Here is a 14,457-nt window from a genome sequence, read left to right as displayed (position 1 = left end):
ATTTGTTTGCCCATGAAAACTGTTTTCACCCTGTAACATAAGGAGACACAACATGTTACGAAGTTACACTTTATTTCTGAGATCTCTATGCAAAAAACTGTCAGACATCTAGATACAGGATTTTTACAGGGTTCAAGTTCAATGTCTAATTCAACTGATTAATGCTTAATATATGATATAACGACAATTTACACTGCCATAAAAGCAAGGACAGAAAAGTAATGTTTTATGTCACACGATTTTAGACAAATCCATCAAGACACCAACTATGATAAAGGATTAAACATAGGTCTAAAATCAACTCGTGAATTTTATTGAATATAGCTATGATCCCCCTTATATCATAATGTAAGGACATGAATAAAATTGGCAGATTATTATCAATGACTTATCAACAGCTGTAACATGCTGTCCAGTGTAGGAAATCCTCACTGTTACCCTAGTTTATAGAAAGACCCTTATACATAAAGATTGACTGGTACGGTGGTTGGATATACATGTAAACAGGGCTGAAAAGTGACTGGTAGCAGGATATATAAGTACTTATGGTAATATACTAATTATAATATAGTGACCAGTAGCAGGATAAAATAGATAGCTTCTAATGATAATGGCAATCAATAATCAATGAACAGCAGCATAATAGTAATAATAAATCGAATCAATAATCATTTTAGCAGCAGCGTAGGTGTGAGGATGTGTGTGTGTGAGTGTGTGTATGCGTGTGAGTAAAAATGACAGTGAAGGTGTGTGTGTCTGAGTGGGTAGAGACCTGTGGATGGGCATAGAGTCAGTATGTCTGTGGGAGAGGGAGAGCAGTAGTTGTTAGCCATTTAACAGTCTCATGGCCAGGGGATAGAAGCTGTTTAGGAGTCTGTTGGTCTGAGCCTTGATGCACCGGGGTACCACCTGCTGGACGGGAGCATGGAGCATAGTCCATGTCTCGGGTGGCTGGAGTCTTTGGCAATTGTCCGGGCCTTTCTCAGACACCGCCTGGCATGTATGTCCTGGATTGCTGGGAGCTTGCCCCAGTGATGCGCTGGGACATCCGCACCACACTCTGTAGGGCCTTCCGGTCGAGGACGGTGCAGTTGCCATACCAGACAGTGATACTACCAGTCAGAATGCTCTAGATAGTGCAGCTGTAAAAGTTCCTGCGTATCTGAGTACTGTGTACTTCCTGTTTGAGCTTCTGTTTGTAAACAGGAAGTAGGAGTATTGAGTCATGATCTGATTTGCCGAACAGGGGATGAGGGAGGGCCTTGTATGCTTGCTTGTGGGTTGAGTAACATTGGTCCAGGACATTATCGCCCCTAGTGGCGAAGGAGACATGTTGATAGAAGTTGGACATGGAATTAAAATCATGGCAACAAGAAAAGCAGCCTCTGGGTGGATGGTTTCCTGCTTGTTTATAGCCTCGTACAGATCGCTAAGTGCCAGCTTGTTGTTTTTGTTGTCCTGAGGTGGAATATATACAGCAGTCAAGCAATGTTCGCTCAATTGTTTTCCGCTACTGAGCAAATTTCAGGTCTGCTGAGTGCAAACTTGAACGTTGTGAAAATTCTGTGCAACTTCCAGCGCACGTTTCCTGTGAACGTGCGGCTGTATCCGCTTTAAGCTACAGTTTTAACAGTGGCCAAGTAGGCTACTGTGGCTATTTGATCATAATGTAGGCCTACGAGAGTGGCCTACCATCAAAAACAATGGAGAAAATGCATCCCATAACATTTTAACATGGAAATAGCTGTTATATCATTCAGCTTACAGTAGCAGGCAATGTGTGGTGTTCAATTTATACCTACATTCCATGAGACTCTTGAAAAACATGCAGTGCTTGACATTAACCTGTTCATCCACTTGTCCTTCAGACAAGGAGGTGACTGAAAATGTTGTTGTGTTGTTTGATGCAAGAAACCACTTTACAAAATAAAATGAATTATTATTCCCATACCATTATCACAGAGAATCAGACAAATTCTGCTACCCTCTTCCTATTGGCTACTTAGCTTATTCAAACCTGTCTCAAAATACAACACTGCCCCATTAAGACAAAACAATCTCTTTACCTGACCCACTTTTCAAAGATGTCTAGAAGTGTACACGTTTTGTGCTCTTGTAGGAAGTAATCACTCCCCTATTGCTGACTACAAATGATATATAACTGGGATAATAACTCACTAACAAGCAAAGGATGTTAACAAAATGTGCACGTGGCTACATGCAGCTCTTGCTTTGATCTCAAAACAAGCACATCTACTCACGACCACAGCTTTAAACACAGTCCAGTTCAAAGTAAATGGCACAGATGCATATATGGCAATGGTCTATTTGCATATTGGCCTACTACAGCTCTGATTGGCTATGCCGAAACGGTCTGTGTAGAGTATGGGCTGAGTCGTGCGCAATAGAATCCTACTCCTATGCATTCTGCCTACAACAACATTTCTTACATAGTTAGTTTTCTTTCGGTATGTTGCATTGAAAGTGGCTAATATTGCGTCAATTGCCACAGAAAAGGGAAACGTTGATAGTGTTAACTAACAGGGAAAATGCTAGAAAGTTGAGCGAAGTTCAATCTTGTGCTTCTCTCCATGGGCTGATATTTCTTCTGCACAACTTAGAGGCAACATTTGAGTCAAGATAACAGATGAAAACTCTCTCGGTAGAAGGGTCGGCATTTGACCATCAGGTAGTCCAAAAGGGGGGAACAATAGGTTGTTTATATCAAATCTGCGATCGAAGGTCATCCATCTTTTTGTGAAGTGAAATGAAGGGAAGTGGTGGACGGTTTCCCCTCCGACAGTCTCACCAGGATGCCCGCTCTCCTGCCTCTTTTCCGCCTACATTTCCTCTTGGGTAGCCCGAAGATTGGGTCGAAGGTACAGAAAGAGCCCAGGGCAGATGAGTCGAAGTTGAAGCCAGAATTGAGGTTAGTAACTGCCGATCTGACATTCAAAAGTTATTGTCGATCCTAAGAAATTATACATTCTGGGCAAAAAAAGTAAGATAAATGGCCAAAGAAATCACAAAATAGCAAAGTTGGGTCGGAGCTTGCAAGACGGCAACCATTCAGGCCGCCTCAATAACACCAGCAAGAAATACATAAATTAGACACAAACAACATGAGTATTCGATATCAAAGGCATCTAACTAATCTGATTTGTTTTATATATTCTTTTGTCAAGTTTAACATAACCGAAGTGTGTGTGTGTGTGTGCATGCAGAAAGCCCAATCTCAATCTGAATGTAGGACAGTAGTTTGATAATTACAGCAGATTTTTATTGTAGCCCATCTATTGTGGAAGATCATGTCCGTAGGTGTGGATTCATCATGCTACGTTTTGTATTGCAGACCAAGTGAGAGACAAGGGGGTTTTCTCTCAACCAAAATGCGGTTTATTAACTTAAATAGGCTTCAAAAGGAGCTAAGGAAAGCCAAACTCAAGCACACTAAGGGACTGTACATAATTTTTCTTAAAACTGCATTGTTGGTTAAGGGCTTGTAAGTAAGCATTTCAATTTTTTTTATTTATTTCACCTTTATTTAACCAGGTAAGCCAGTTGAGAACAGGTTCTCATTTACAACTGCGACCTGGCCAAGATAAAGCAAAGTAGTGCAATAAAAACAACACAGAGTTACATATGGGGTAAAAAACATAAAGTCAGAAATACAACAGAAAATATATATACAGTGTGTGCAAATGTAGCAAGTTATGGAGGTAAGGCAATAAATAGGCTATAGTGCAGAATAATTACAATAGTATTAACACTGGAATGCTGGATGTGCAAGATATTATGTGCAAATAGAGATACTGGGGTGCAAAAGAGCAAAATAAATAACAATATAGGGATGAGGTAGTTGGGTGGGCTAATTTCAGATGGGCTGTGTACAGGTGCAGTGATCGGTAAGGTGCTCTGACAACTGATGCTTAAAGTTATTGAGGGAGATAAGAGTCTCCAGCTTCAGAGATTTTTGCAATTTTTGCAATGTAAGGTTGTATTTGGCACATGTGACAAATACAATTTGATTTTATATTATTTATTTATTTGTTATGAGGGATACCTGGAGAAAATCGGATCTGTCTGGATTTAAAATGGATAGCCCTCCCTTCAGTTATATATATGTTTACCCTCCCTGAACGCTTGAAAAAAAAATTATATACACAAAATAATGATTAAAACAAAGTGGATAGCAGAGAACGTGCCTACATTTACCCTCACTCCTAGGACAGACCAGAGCCTTAGATATGCAGTTTTATAAACTGTTCTTTATTTTGTAAGCATTACATGGCAAAGTAGCCAGAAGGTTGTGAATTCGCAGACCACACTCTAAAAAGAAAGGTTCAGGAGGATTATTCAGGATAATTTAAGGTTAAAAAAAGGAACTTTAAGGTTAATTTTATGCAGTGGTGGAAAAAGTACTCAATTGTCATACTTGAGTAAAAGTAAAGATACCTTAACAGAAAATGACTCAAGTAAAAGTATAAAAAACCAAACGACAATACATAATGTAATGTACCCTTCGTTTTTTGATCAGCTAGCCTAGCTACATAGCCTGTAATGTTAGCTGATAATTGTTGTGTAAGTGTTGGTACGTTTTAGCTAACGTTAGCTAGCTAGTTAAAGTTACTGTAACGTTAGCTAACTTTAGCTAGCTATATTCAATATTGATATATTTTAGTCCTCACTTAAACCCATGATACACTTACCATCTCCTTCCATCCTCCTTCCTTTAGTCCCTCTCTTTAGTCCCTGTCTCATCCCACCCCTGTCTAGTTAAGTGGTGGAGAGTTTGGGAGCTGTGAGAAATTGATCAACCACCACAAACAGGTAAGACACACACACACACACACACACACACACACACACACACACACACACACACACACACACACACACACACACACACACATAGGTTATGTTAAACTTGACAAAACGAAGAATACATAAAACAGATCAGATTAGTCAGATGCATTTGATATCGAATACTCATGTTGTTTAGGTTGTGTTTGTGTCTAATTGATGTCTTTCAGGCTGGTGTATTGGGGCGTCCTGTTCTGTCCTCTGTATTTCAGACCAAAGCAAGACAACGTTTAAAGCTCACTATGGATCTACAAACAGGTTAGCCTCTATAAAGTATTTGGATGTATTTGCAGTGTGATTATAGCGTGTTCTTTGTCTATCCAATACTAACTGAATGATGAATGAATGTATTTATATTGTGATCATAGTACGATGTCTTTGTCTTTTCCAATACTAACTGATTGGTTAATGAATGTATTTACAGTGAATCAATCAATGAATACAGTGTGATTATTGTGTGTTCTGTGTAATTATTTTGTATTTTCCAATACTAACTGAATGGTGAATTAATGTATTTACAGTCAATCAATCAATCAATCAATAAGGGGTGATTATTGTGTGTTCTGTGCTATTCCTTCATCTTTTCCAATACTAACTGAATGGTGACTGTCTGGTGTCATTGTGTCTTCTTGTTGTATGTGAGAAGAGAAGTTGTTTCTTAGGGGAAAGGGAAGGGACATGTTTATTTTCTATTCTGTATATTTGAAGAAAATTCAACTCCAGTTTAAGAACTAGGATAAGCTACAAATCTGCGGTGTAGGCACATGTTGTAAAGATTGTTATAGCTCCTAAACTGAATTACGTCAACAGCATGTTACCACAGTCCATACCTGCCTACACCTTTAAATCCATAGACAAAATGATTACTCAGTTTATTTGGAATATTAAAAGGGCAAGGATGAACCTAGCTAGATTACAGGCAAAGACGTATACTGAACTGCCCAAATAGGATCTCTCTCTTTATTGAGAACTCTTTTTATTTTATTTTTATTTCACCTTTATTTAACCAGGTAAGCCAGTTGAGAACAAGTTCTCATTTACAACTGCGACCTGGCCAAGATAAAGCAAAGCAGTGCGATTAAAAACAACAACACAGAGTTACATATGGGGTAAACAAAACATAAAGTCAAAAATACAACAGAAAAAATATATACAGTGTGTGAGAATGTAGTAAGTTATGGAGGTAAGGCAATAAATAGGCCATAGTGCAAAATAGTTACAATTTCGTATTAACACTGGAATGATAGATGTGCAAAAGATGATGTGCAAATAGAGATACTGGGGTGCAAATTAGCTAAATAAATAACAATATGGGGATGAGGTAGTTGGGTGGGCTATTTTCAGAAAGGCTGTGTAAAGGTGCAGTGATCGGTAAGCTGCTCTGACAACTGACGCTTAAAGTTAGTGAGGGAGATAAGAGTCTCCAGCTTCAGAGATTTTTGCAGTTCGTTCCAGTCATTGGCAGCAGAGAACTGGAAGGAATGGCGGCCAAAGGAGGTGTTGGCTTTGGGGATGACCAGTGAGATATACCTGCTGGAGCGCAGACTACAGGGGGGTGTTGCTATGGTGACCAGTGAGCTAAGATAAGATGGGGATTTGCCTAGCAGTGATTTATAGATGACCTGGAGCCAGTGGGTTTGGCGACGAATATGTAGTGAGAGCCAGCCAACAAGAGCGTACAGGTCACAATGGTGGGTAGTATATGGGGCTTTGGTGACAAAACGGATGGCACTGTGATAGACTACATCCAATTTGCTGAATAGAGTGTTGGAGGCTATTTTGTAAATGACATCGCCGTAGTCAAGGATCGGTAGGATAGTCAGTTTTACGAGGGCATGTTTGGCAGCATGAGTGAAGGGGGGCATGGGCAAGTTGCAGCGGAGGGTGCAGAGCTGGTGGCCGGGGTAGTGGTAGCCAGGTGGAAAGCATGGCCAGCCGTAGCAAAATGCTTGTTGAAATTCTCGATTATTGTTGATTTATCAGTGGTGACAGTGTTTCCTAGCCTCAGTGCAGTGGGCAGTTGGGAGGAGGTGCTCTTATTTTCTATGGACTTTACAGTGTCCCAAAACTTTTTATATGTATATTGGTTCCTTACTTCCCTAAAAAGTTGCATATCGCGGGGGCTGTTCGATGCTAATGCAGTACGCCACAGGATGTTTTTGTGCTGGTTAAGGGCAGTCAAGTCTGAGGAGAACCAGGGGCTATATCTGTTCTTTGTTCTGAATTTTTTGAATGGGGCATGCTTATTTAAGATTGAGAGGAAAGCACTTTTAAAGAACAACCAGGCATCCTCTACTGACGGAATGAGGTCAATATCCATCCAGGATACCCGGGCCAGGACAATTAGAAAGGCCTGCTCGCTAAAGTGTTTTAGGGAGCGTTTGACAGTGATGAGGGGTGTCGTTTGATCGCGGACCCATTACGGACGCAGGCAATAAGGAAGTGATCGCTGAGATCCTGGTTGAAGAAAGCTGAGGTGTATTTAGAGGGTAAATATGTCAGGATGATATCTATGAGGGTGCCCATGTTTACAGATTTAGGGTTGTACCTGGTAGGTTCGTTGATAATTTGTGTGAGATTGAGGGCATTTAGTTTAGATTGTAGGTTGGCCGGGGTGTTAAGCATATCCCAGTTTAGGTCACCAAGCAGTACGAACTCTGAGGATAGATGGGGGGCAATCAGTTCACATTCACACACTGCCCTACCCTATGCTTTGACTTCTTTCTCCCCTCTCTCTCCAGATAGAATCTTGCGACTAGTGACTGCAGGCCGCCCAACAACCTGCCCGCTTGACCCCATCCCCTCCTCTCTTCTCCAGACCATCTCCGGTGACCTTCTCCCCTACCTCACCTCGCTGATCAACTCATCCTTGACCGCTGGCTATGTCCCTTCCGTCTTCAAGAGAGCGAGAGTTGCACCCCTTCTCAAAAAACCAACACTCGATCCCACTGATGTCAACAACTACAGACCAGTATCCCTTCTTTATTTTCTTTCCAAAACTATTGAGCGTGCCATCTTTAGCCAACTCTCTTGCTATCTCTCTCAGAATGACCTTCTTGATCCAAACCAGTCAGGTTTCAGGACTGGTCATTCAACTGAGACTGCTCTTCTCTGTGTCACGGAGGCTCTCCGCACTGCTAAAGCTAACTCTCTCTCCTCTGCTCTTGTCCTTCTAGACCTGTCTGCTGCCTTTGATACTGTGAACCATCAGATCCTCCTCTCCACCCTCTCCGAGCTGGGCATCTCCGGCGCGGCTCACTCCTGGATTGCGTCCTACCTGACCGGTCGCTCCTACCAAGTGGCGTGGCGAGAAGCTGTCTCCGCACCACGTGCTCTCACCACTGGTGTCCCCCAGGGCTCAGTTCTAGGCCCTCTCCTTTTCTCCCTATACACCAAGTCACTTGGCTCTGTCATATCCTCACATGGCCTCTCCTATCATTGCTACGCTGACGATACACAACTAATCTTCTCCTTTCCCCCTTCTGATAACCAGGTGGCGAATCGCATCTCTGCATGTCTGGCAGACATATCAGTATGGATGACGGATCACCACCTCAAGCTGAACCCTGGCAAGACGGAGCTGCTCTTCCTCCTGGGGAAGGACTGCCCGTTCCATGATCTCGCCATCACGGTTGACAACTCCGTTGTGTCCTCCTCCCAGAGTGCGAAGAGCCTTGGCGTGACCCTGGACAACACCCTGTCGTTCTCCGCTAACATCAAGGCGGTGACCCGATCCTGCAGGTTCATGCTCTACAACATTCGGAGAGTACGACCCTGCCTTACACAGGAAGCGGCACAGGTCCTAATCCAGGCACTTGTCATCTCCCGTCTGGATTACTGCAACTCGCTGTTTGCTGGGCTCCCTGCCTGTGCCATTAAACCCCTACAACTCATCCAGAATGCCGCAGCCCGTCTGGTGTTCAACCTTCCCAAGTTCTCTTACGTCACCCCCCTCCTCCGCACACTCCACTGGCTTCCAGTTGAAGCTCGCATCCGTTACAAGACCATGGTGCTTGCCTATGGAGCAGTGAGGGGAACGGCACCTCCATACCTTCAGGCTCTGATCAGTCCCTACACCCAAACGAGGGCATTGCGTTCATCCACCTCTGGCCTACTGGCTCCCCTTCCTCTGCGGAAGCATAGTTCCCGCTCAGCCCAGTCAAAACTGTTCGCTGCTCTGGCACCCCAATGGTGGAACAAGCTCCCTCACGACGCCAGGACAGCGGAGTCACTCACCACCTTCCGGAGACATTGAAACCCCACCTCTTTAAGGAATACCTGGGATAGGATAAAGTAATCCTTCTACCCCCCCCAAAAAAAAAAAAAAATATTGGAAAGTGGTTATCCCACTGGCTATAGGGTGAATGCACCAATTTGTAAGTCGCTCTGGATAAGAGCGTCTGCTAAATGACGTAAATGTGCCCTTGAGCAAGGCACTTAACCCTAATTGCTCCTGTAAATCGCTCTGGATAAGAGCGTCTGCTAAATGACTAAAATGTAAATGTAAATATATGGTGTCCAGGGCACAGCTCGGGGCTGAGGGGGGTCTGTAGCAAGCGGCAACAGTGAGAGACTTATTTCTGGATTTTTAGAAGTAGAAGCTCAAACTGTTTAGGCACAGACCTGGATAGTACGATAGAGCTCTCTATAGTAGATTGCAACCCCACCCCCTTTGGCAGTTCTATCGAGACGGAAAATGTTGTAGTTGGGGATGGACATTTCTGAATTTTTGGTGGCCTTCCTAAGCCAAGATTCAGACACTGCTAGAACATCAGGGTTGGCGGAGTGTGCTAACGCAGTGAATAACTCAAACTTAGGGAGGAGGCTTCGGATGTTAACGTGCAAGAAACCAAGGCTTTTACGATTACAGAAGTCAACAAATGATAACGCCTGGGGAGTAGAAGTGATACTGGGGGCTACAGGGCCTGGGTTAACCTCTACATCACCAGAGGAACAGAGGAGGAGTAGAATAAGGATATGGCTAAAGGCTTTAAGTACTGGTCTTCTAGTGCGTTGGGTACAGAGAAAAAAAGGGGCAGGTTTCCGGGCGTTGTAGAATAGATTCAGGGCATTATGTACAGAAAAGGATATGGAAGGATATGAGTACAGTGGAGGTAAATCTAAGCGTTGGGTAACGATGAAAGAGATAGCATCACTGGAGGCACCGATTGGGTCGGTGTATGGGGGGTGGGACAAATAAGCTAAGGCAGGTTTAGCTGGGCTGGGGGATCTACAGTGAAATAGTACAATAAGAAATAACCGAAACAGCAATAAGCAAGGCATATTGACATGGGAGAGAGGCATAAAGCAATCACAGGTGTAATTCGAGAGAGCTAAGACAACAGCTGGTAATGGCGACAAAGTTTGGGCTGAGGCTAAACATAAACAGGATGCGGTACCGTAAAAAGGAACAGTCCAGCAGGCATCAGCTGTATAGCTGAGTTATCATAAGGTCCGGTGAACAGCAATAGGATAGTTCGGAGGTAGTTCGGGGGCTGCTATAGCACTAGCGAGCAAGAGGCCACGGCTAGCGTATGCTAGCGGGCCGGGGCTAGCAGATGGATCTTCGTGGTCGACGTCACAACGGGAAGCCTGTTGTAACCACATCAGACGATTTCGTCGGCAGACCAGTCGTGTTGGATCGGCGGGGCTCCGTGTCAACACTAGGAGGTCCTGTCCGGTTGACAGAGAGGTAGATAGCTGGGAGATGGGCCTGGCTCAAGGCTAACTCAGGGCTGATTAGCCAACCACAAACGTCCATTTGGTTGCAGCTAGCTAGTAGCGATGAATCCGGTGTTAAAGGTTCAGTGATTCCGGCAGAAAAACCGATATGTTCAGGGTCGATAACGCGCTGTCAGACAGTGCAGACTGGCCGAATAATGGTCCAGGCTAGAGCTGGCTGGCTGGTAGGTAGTGCAGGCCACGGCCACGGACAATGGGGAAGACCGCTAACGGTGGCTAATAGCAAGTAGCTAGTTAGCTGGCTAGCGATGATCCGGTGTTAAGGTCCAGTGATTCCAGTGAACTCTAACAGGCCAATTTGGGTTGACATGGAAGAAGAACTTAATACCCCATTTTGAGAATCATATTATCTGAGTCAACACTTAAATGTGGGACTGCAGAATCCCATAATGTCCCATACTAAGAAATATGGCATCAGATACATAAGAGAGAGACATCTTCACCTTTCCTGACAATCTCTGCTTTGTTATGGAACAACCATAAATAAAAATTAGGAGGACAGGTGATTGTCTGGAAAGAGGGGGATAGGTTATGTTTTAGCCTCAACACTAATACATTTCATTTAGCTTTTAGTATCAACTTTAATTTGAGTGTGGCTGTGGAAGACTGGTCCCTTGATGATGTCTTCAAGTGCCTGAGAACCAATGATCTCCATGATTCCATTCCATCATTCCAAGGTTCACAATCTGTCTGAAGAATGCCAACTGGATTTCAGTTAGTTAAAATTCATTGATTTATTAACTTATTAAGCACAACACACTTTTGTTTTCACATTTTCAAATGCTTTTCCTATTCTGATATTCACTGACCAGAACACTGACATGTTCTTGATGGAGAGACATTGATGTCATTGGACCAAAGAATGGTGAAGCAACTCGTTCCAATAATCAAAGTTTGAATCAAATTCACAAAATTAATGGAAAATATAAAAGCTGTAAATAGGTAAGTCAATGTATGACTGTTATCTGCATCATTGCTTCATTCACATTGATCCTATTCCAATTCTCTGCTTTTTTTTTCTTTCTGAGACTGAAAGCACTTTTTAAACAAACTGTGTTATTGTTAGTTCACAGCAAAATGACCCTGCATCTGTCCAGCAAAATGACACACAAATTGGCGTTCAGCATGAAATATCAACTGGCCAGCAACAGAACACATTAATCAGCCAAAGAGTCTGGCCATCTGTGTTTAGACTTCCAGAATTTCCAGCTTTATTAAAAGGAAAACTTGAAAACAAAATGTACTATCTCCATCGCCCTACTGCGCGCTCGAAGTGGAGGTCTCAGATTGTGTAGGTGTTGTTCGACTTCATGTGTACCTACACTTGGTGAGTATTGTTATGAAGTGGACTGATTATAGCTTCATGTTAATGATATAAGTTCCTCAATTATGAATAATGTGTGTGTGTGTGTGTGTGTGTGTGTGTGTGTTCACCCTGAGCTCTTCTCCTGTCTCTGTCCTCCATACTCTCCTTCTCCATACTGCCTTGTCATAATCACAGCAGCTGATAGCATAGCACATACTCAACTTTTACTTGATGATAATCAATGCCATCAATCATTGTAATTTGTATTCCAAACAGAATTCTTAGTCTAAATGTAATCTTGTATGTTTCTCTTTTGCTTTAGGTACCCCACTACCCGGCAATACATGGATGTGTGCACAGAGCTCATTCAAAAGTACCCCTCGTTGTGAAACCACACCGGGAAGGGATGTGTAAGAATTCTTCAGTTTTCCTACTCACATTATTCACACACTAATAACCTTTTTATACCATTGTGCCTACCCAGACCATAATGTGCTGGCTTGGATATTTTCTTCTCACATTGTTAGTCCATCACATTTCCAACAGCATAACAATAGCATCTCTAGTCTGCTACTCTGACCTGAATCCCAATAATCCGGCATGACATTTCTCCTCTCCACATATAATTTTTTTAAGGAGTCATGGCACAGCATGATAAAGAATTAATACAAAAAAGAATGGCAGCTGCTTGCTCACGTTGCACAAGTACAGGGAATGCAGAAGACGTTTGGGAGGCAAGGCAAAGAAATAAGTCCAGATGACACCGAAAATGAAGACCCGACCAAAATAGTCAAGGTAACTGCATACAAATCATGGCCCATATTCACAGTGTTTCAAAGTAGAACCGCTGATCCCGGATCAGTTTTTAAGATCATAAATAAGATTGAATGGACATGTGGGGACCTGATCCTAGATCAGCACTCTGAGATGCTTTTGTGAATACGGGACATTTTGCATTTTGATCGTGTTTGATGCTGTATGTATCAATAGTTGATCATGTTTATATTTGATTTTCAGATTGAGACTGGTGAGGATTCCATCAGTCAGAAGTTAAATGTTAAAAAGATGCAGGCGGAGTGCCAAAAAAAGAGACCGAACATAAGCTCCCTACAAGACTAAATGAAAAGGACTGAAAAAGAGAGAGAACTTTTTATGAAACACCAAGGCACCAAGGACATCTTAAAACAATACCCAGCACTCCGTTTGTCAGCCATTGTAAGTAGACAAAAAGTCGAAATAGAAATAAATGGTCAAAAGCACAACTAATTAACATAGCCAAGTACTGTAATCTGAATCCAAGATATATTGATGATGCATTATAAAGAAATTGACTTTCAGATTTTCTCAGAGATGAGAAGCAAATTCTGTATGGATGTGAACAGAAACATTCTGAAATGTGGCAGACAAAATAATTGCAGAAGCGGAGAGGAAAAGTGTGGCTGTGGAGTTGCTGAATCTCTACAAGACTAAATTTCTCTCACACACGGAGGAGGCTCACAAGGTTAGTTAAAAAAAAATGTTACTGCATGTAAAATGTACCCTGAACAGTATGCAGGCGTTCTAATTTTATTGATTCTAATCCAGCCTTTTTATTCCACACCGTCCAATTGAAGGTCTCAAGGTCACTTTGCTCCTCCCCTTCCTCCTCAAAGAAGATCCATGTGGGCTGTACGTCACAGACAGGGTATGTTTTTCCCAGCAGACAAATAAATAAATGCGAAGTTAATAGTACTGTGGAAGGTGTGCTGTGCTCAGTTGTTAACTTGCTGTTTGAAATATGAGTAACCTTGACATGAGTAACCTTAATTGTATTATGATAATTTTTTTACCTCTTACAGAGTGTAAAGTTCCCATCACCTACCATAAGAATAGAGGGAAATCCCTTTGCGGATGAGAGCCATGTCCAACTCTTTCAGGATGGAGAGGAGCTACTCACTGAAGAGCCGGAGGACATCTCCATGGGATTGGGAGTGGCAATGGGGGTCCATTTCCTTTTTAATATTGAGTATGCAGCGTCAGTGAAAAGCACTATGCTGTTCATTCAGAAATGTGTTCTGGGAATTGATGAGGGTTGTATATTACCAACAAATGTTGTATGAATGGCAAACTTTCTGCTGTAGACAGGGATAGGGGAGACCAGAGATTTCTGTGACTTTTAAAGTCAATAAAATAAATGTGTGACTTTACAAGTTTGCCCCTCAATGTTATTTGTATTATTTTCATTTTTGATTATTATTATTATTATTATTATTATTATTATTATTATTATTATTATTATTATTATTCATAATAGAATACATGGGACACAAAAGGTTCCTACAGGTACCTTAACACTCTAAATGTAACGATCCCGGCAGTCTGAGTCGGGTCCTGTCTGGTGACCAGTGTTTTGGGTTCGTAGTCTCCTGTTTCCCGAGGGTTCGGGAACGCTCCGGGGAGCTCTCTGGTTTTCCGCACCTGCATCCCGTCAGCAATCTGCACACCTGGCCCTCATCATCACCCTTTTTAGGTTCTGGCCAAACATCCAGTTCCTGCCGGATCGTTAG

The 14,457-nt window shown here is 42.5% G+C and overlaps 1 long non-coding RNA gene across 3 annotated transcripts; it reads left to right on the top strand.

Moving 5' to 3' along the window:
• Positions 1–2,430: 2,430 nt before the first annotated feature.
• LOC121583343 lies at positions 2,431–14,076 on the top strand. Of its 3 annotated transcripts, XR_006003503.1 has the most exons (9): positions 2,431–2,929; positions 4,737–4,830; positions 5,034–5,121; positions 12,234–12,321; positions 12,548–12,706; positions 12,929–13,126; positions 13,250–13,412; positions 13,525–13,595; positions 13,750–14,076. It is a non-coding gene; the product is annotated as an uncharacterized LOC121583343 (long non-coding RNA). The 3 variants fall into 3 exon arrangements; XR_006003504.2 differs by lacking the exons at positions 2,431–2,929; positions 4,737–4,830; positions 5,034–5,121 and adding exons at positions 10,828–11,547; positions 11,672–11,932 and having other exon boundaries at positions 13,260–13,412; XR_006003502.2 differs by lacking the exons at positions 2,431–2,929; positions 4,737–4,830; positions 5,034–5,121 and adding exons at positions 10,828–11,547; positions 11,672–11,932.
• Positions 14,077–14,457: the final 381 nt, after the last annotated feature.

Source organism: Coregonus clupeaformis, chromosome 15 (genome assembly GCF_020615455.1).
Source record: "Coregonus clupeaformis isolate EN_2021a chromosome 15, ASM2061545v1, whole genome shotgun sequence".
Classification (NCBI taxonomy): Eukaryota; Metazoa; Chordata; class Actinopteri; order Salmoniformes; family Salmonidae; genus Coregonus; species Coregonus clupeaformis.
The sequence above is the reverse complement of the archived record's forward strand: the minus strand, read 5'-3'. Positions and strand labels throughout refer to the sequence as shown.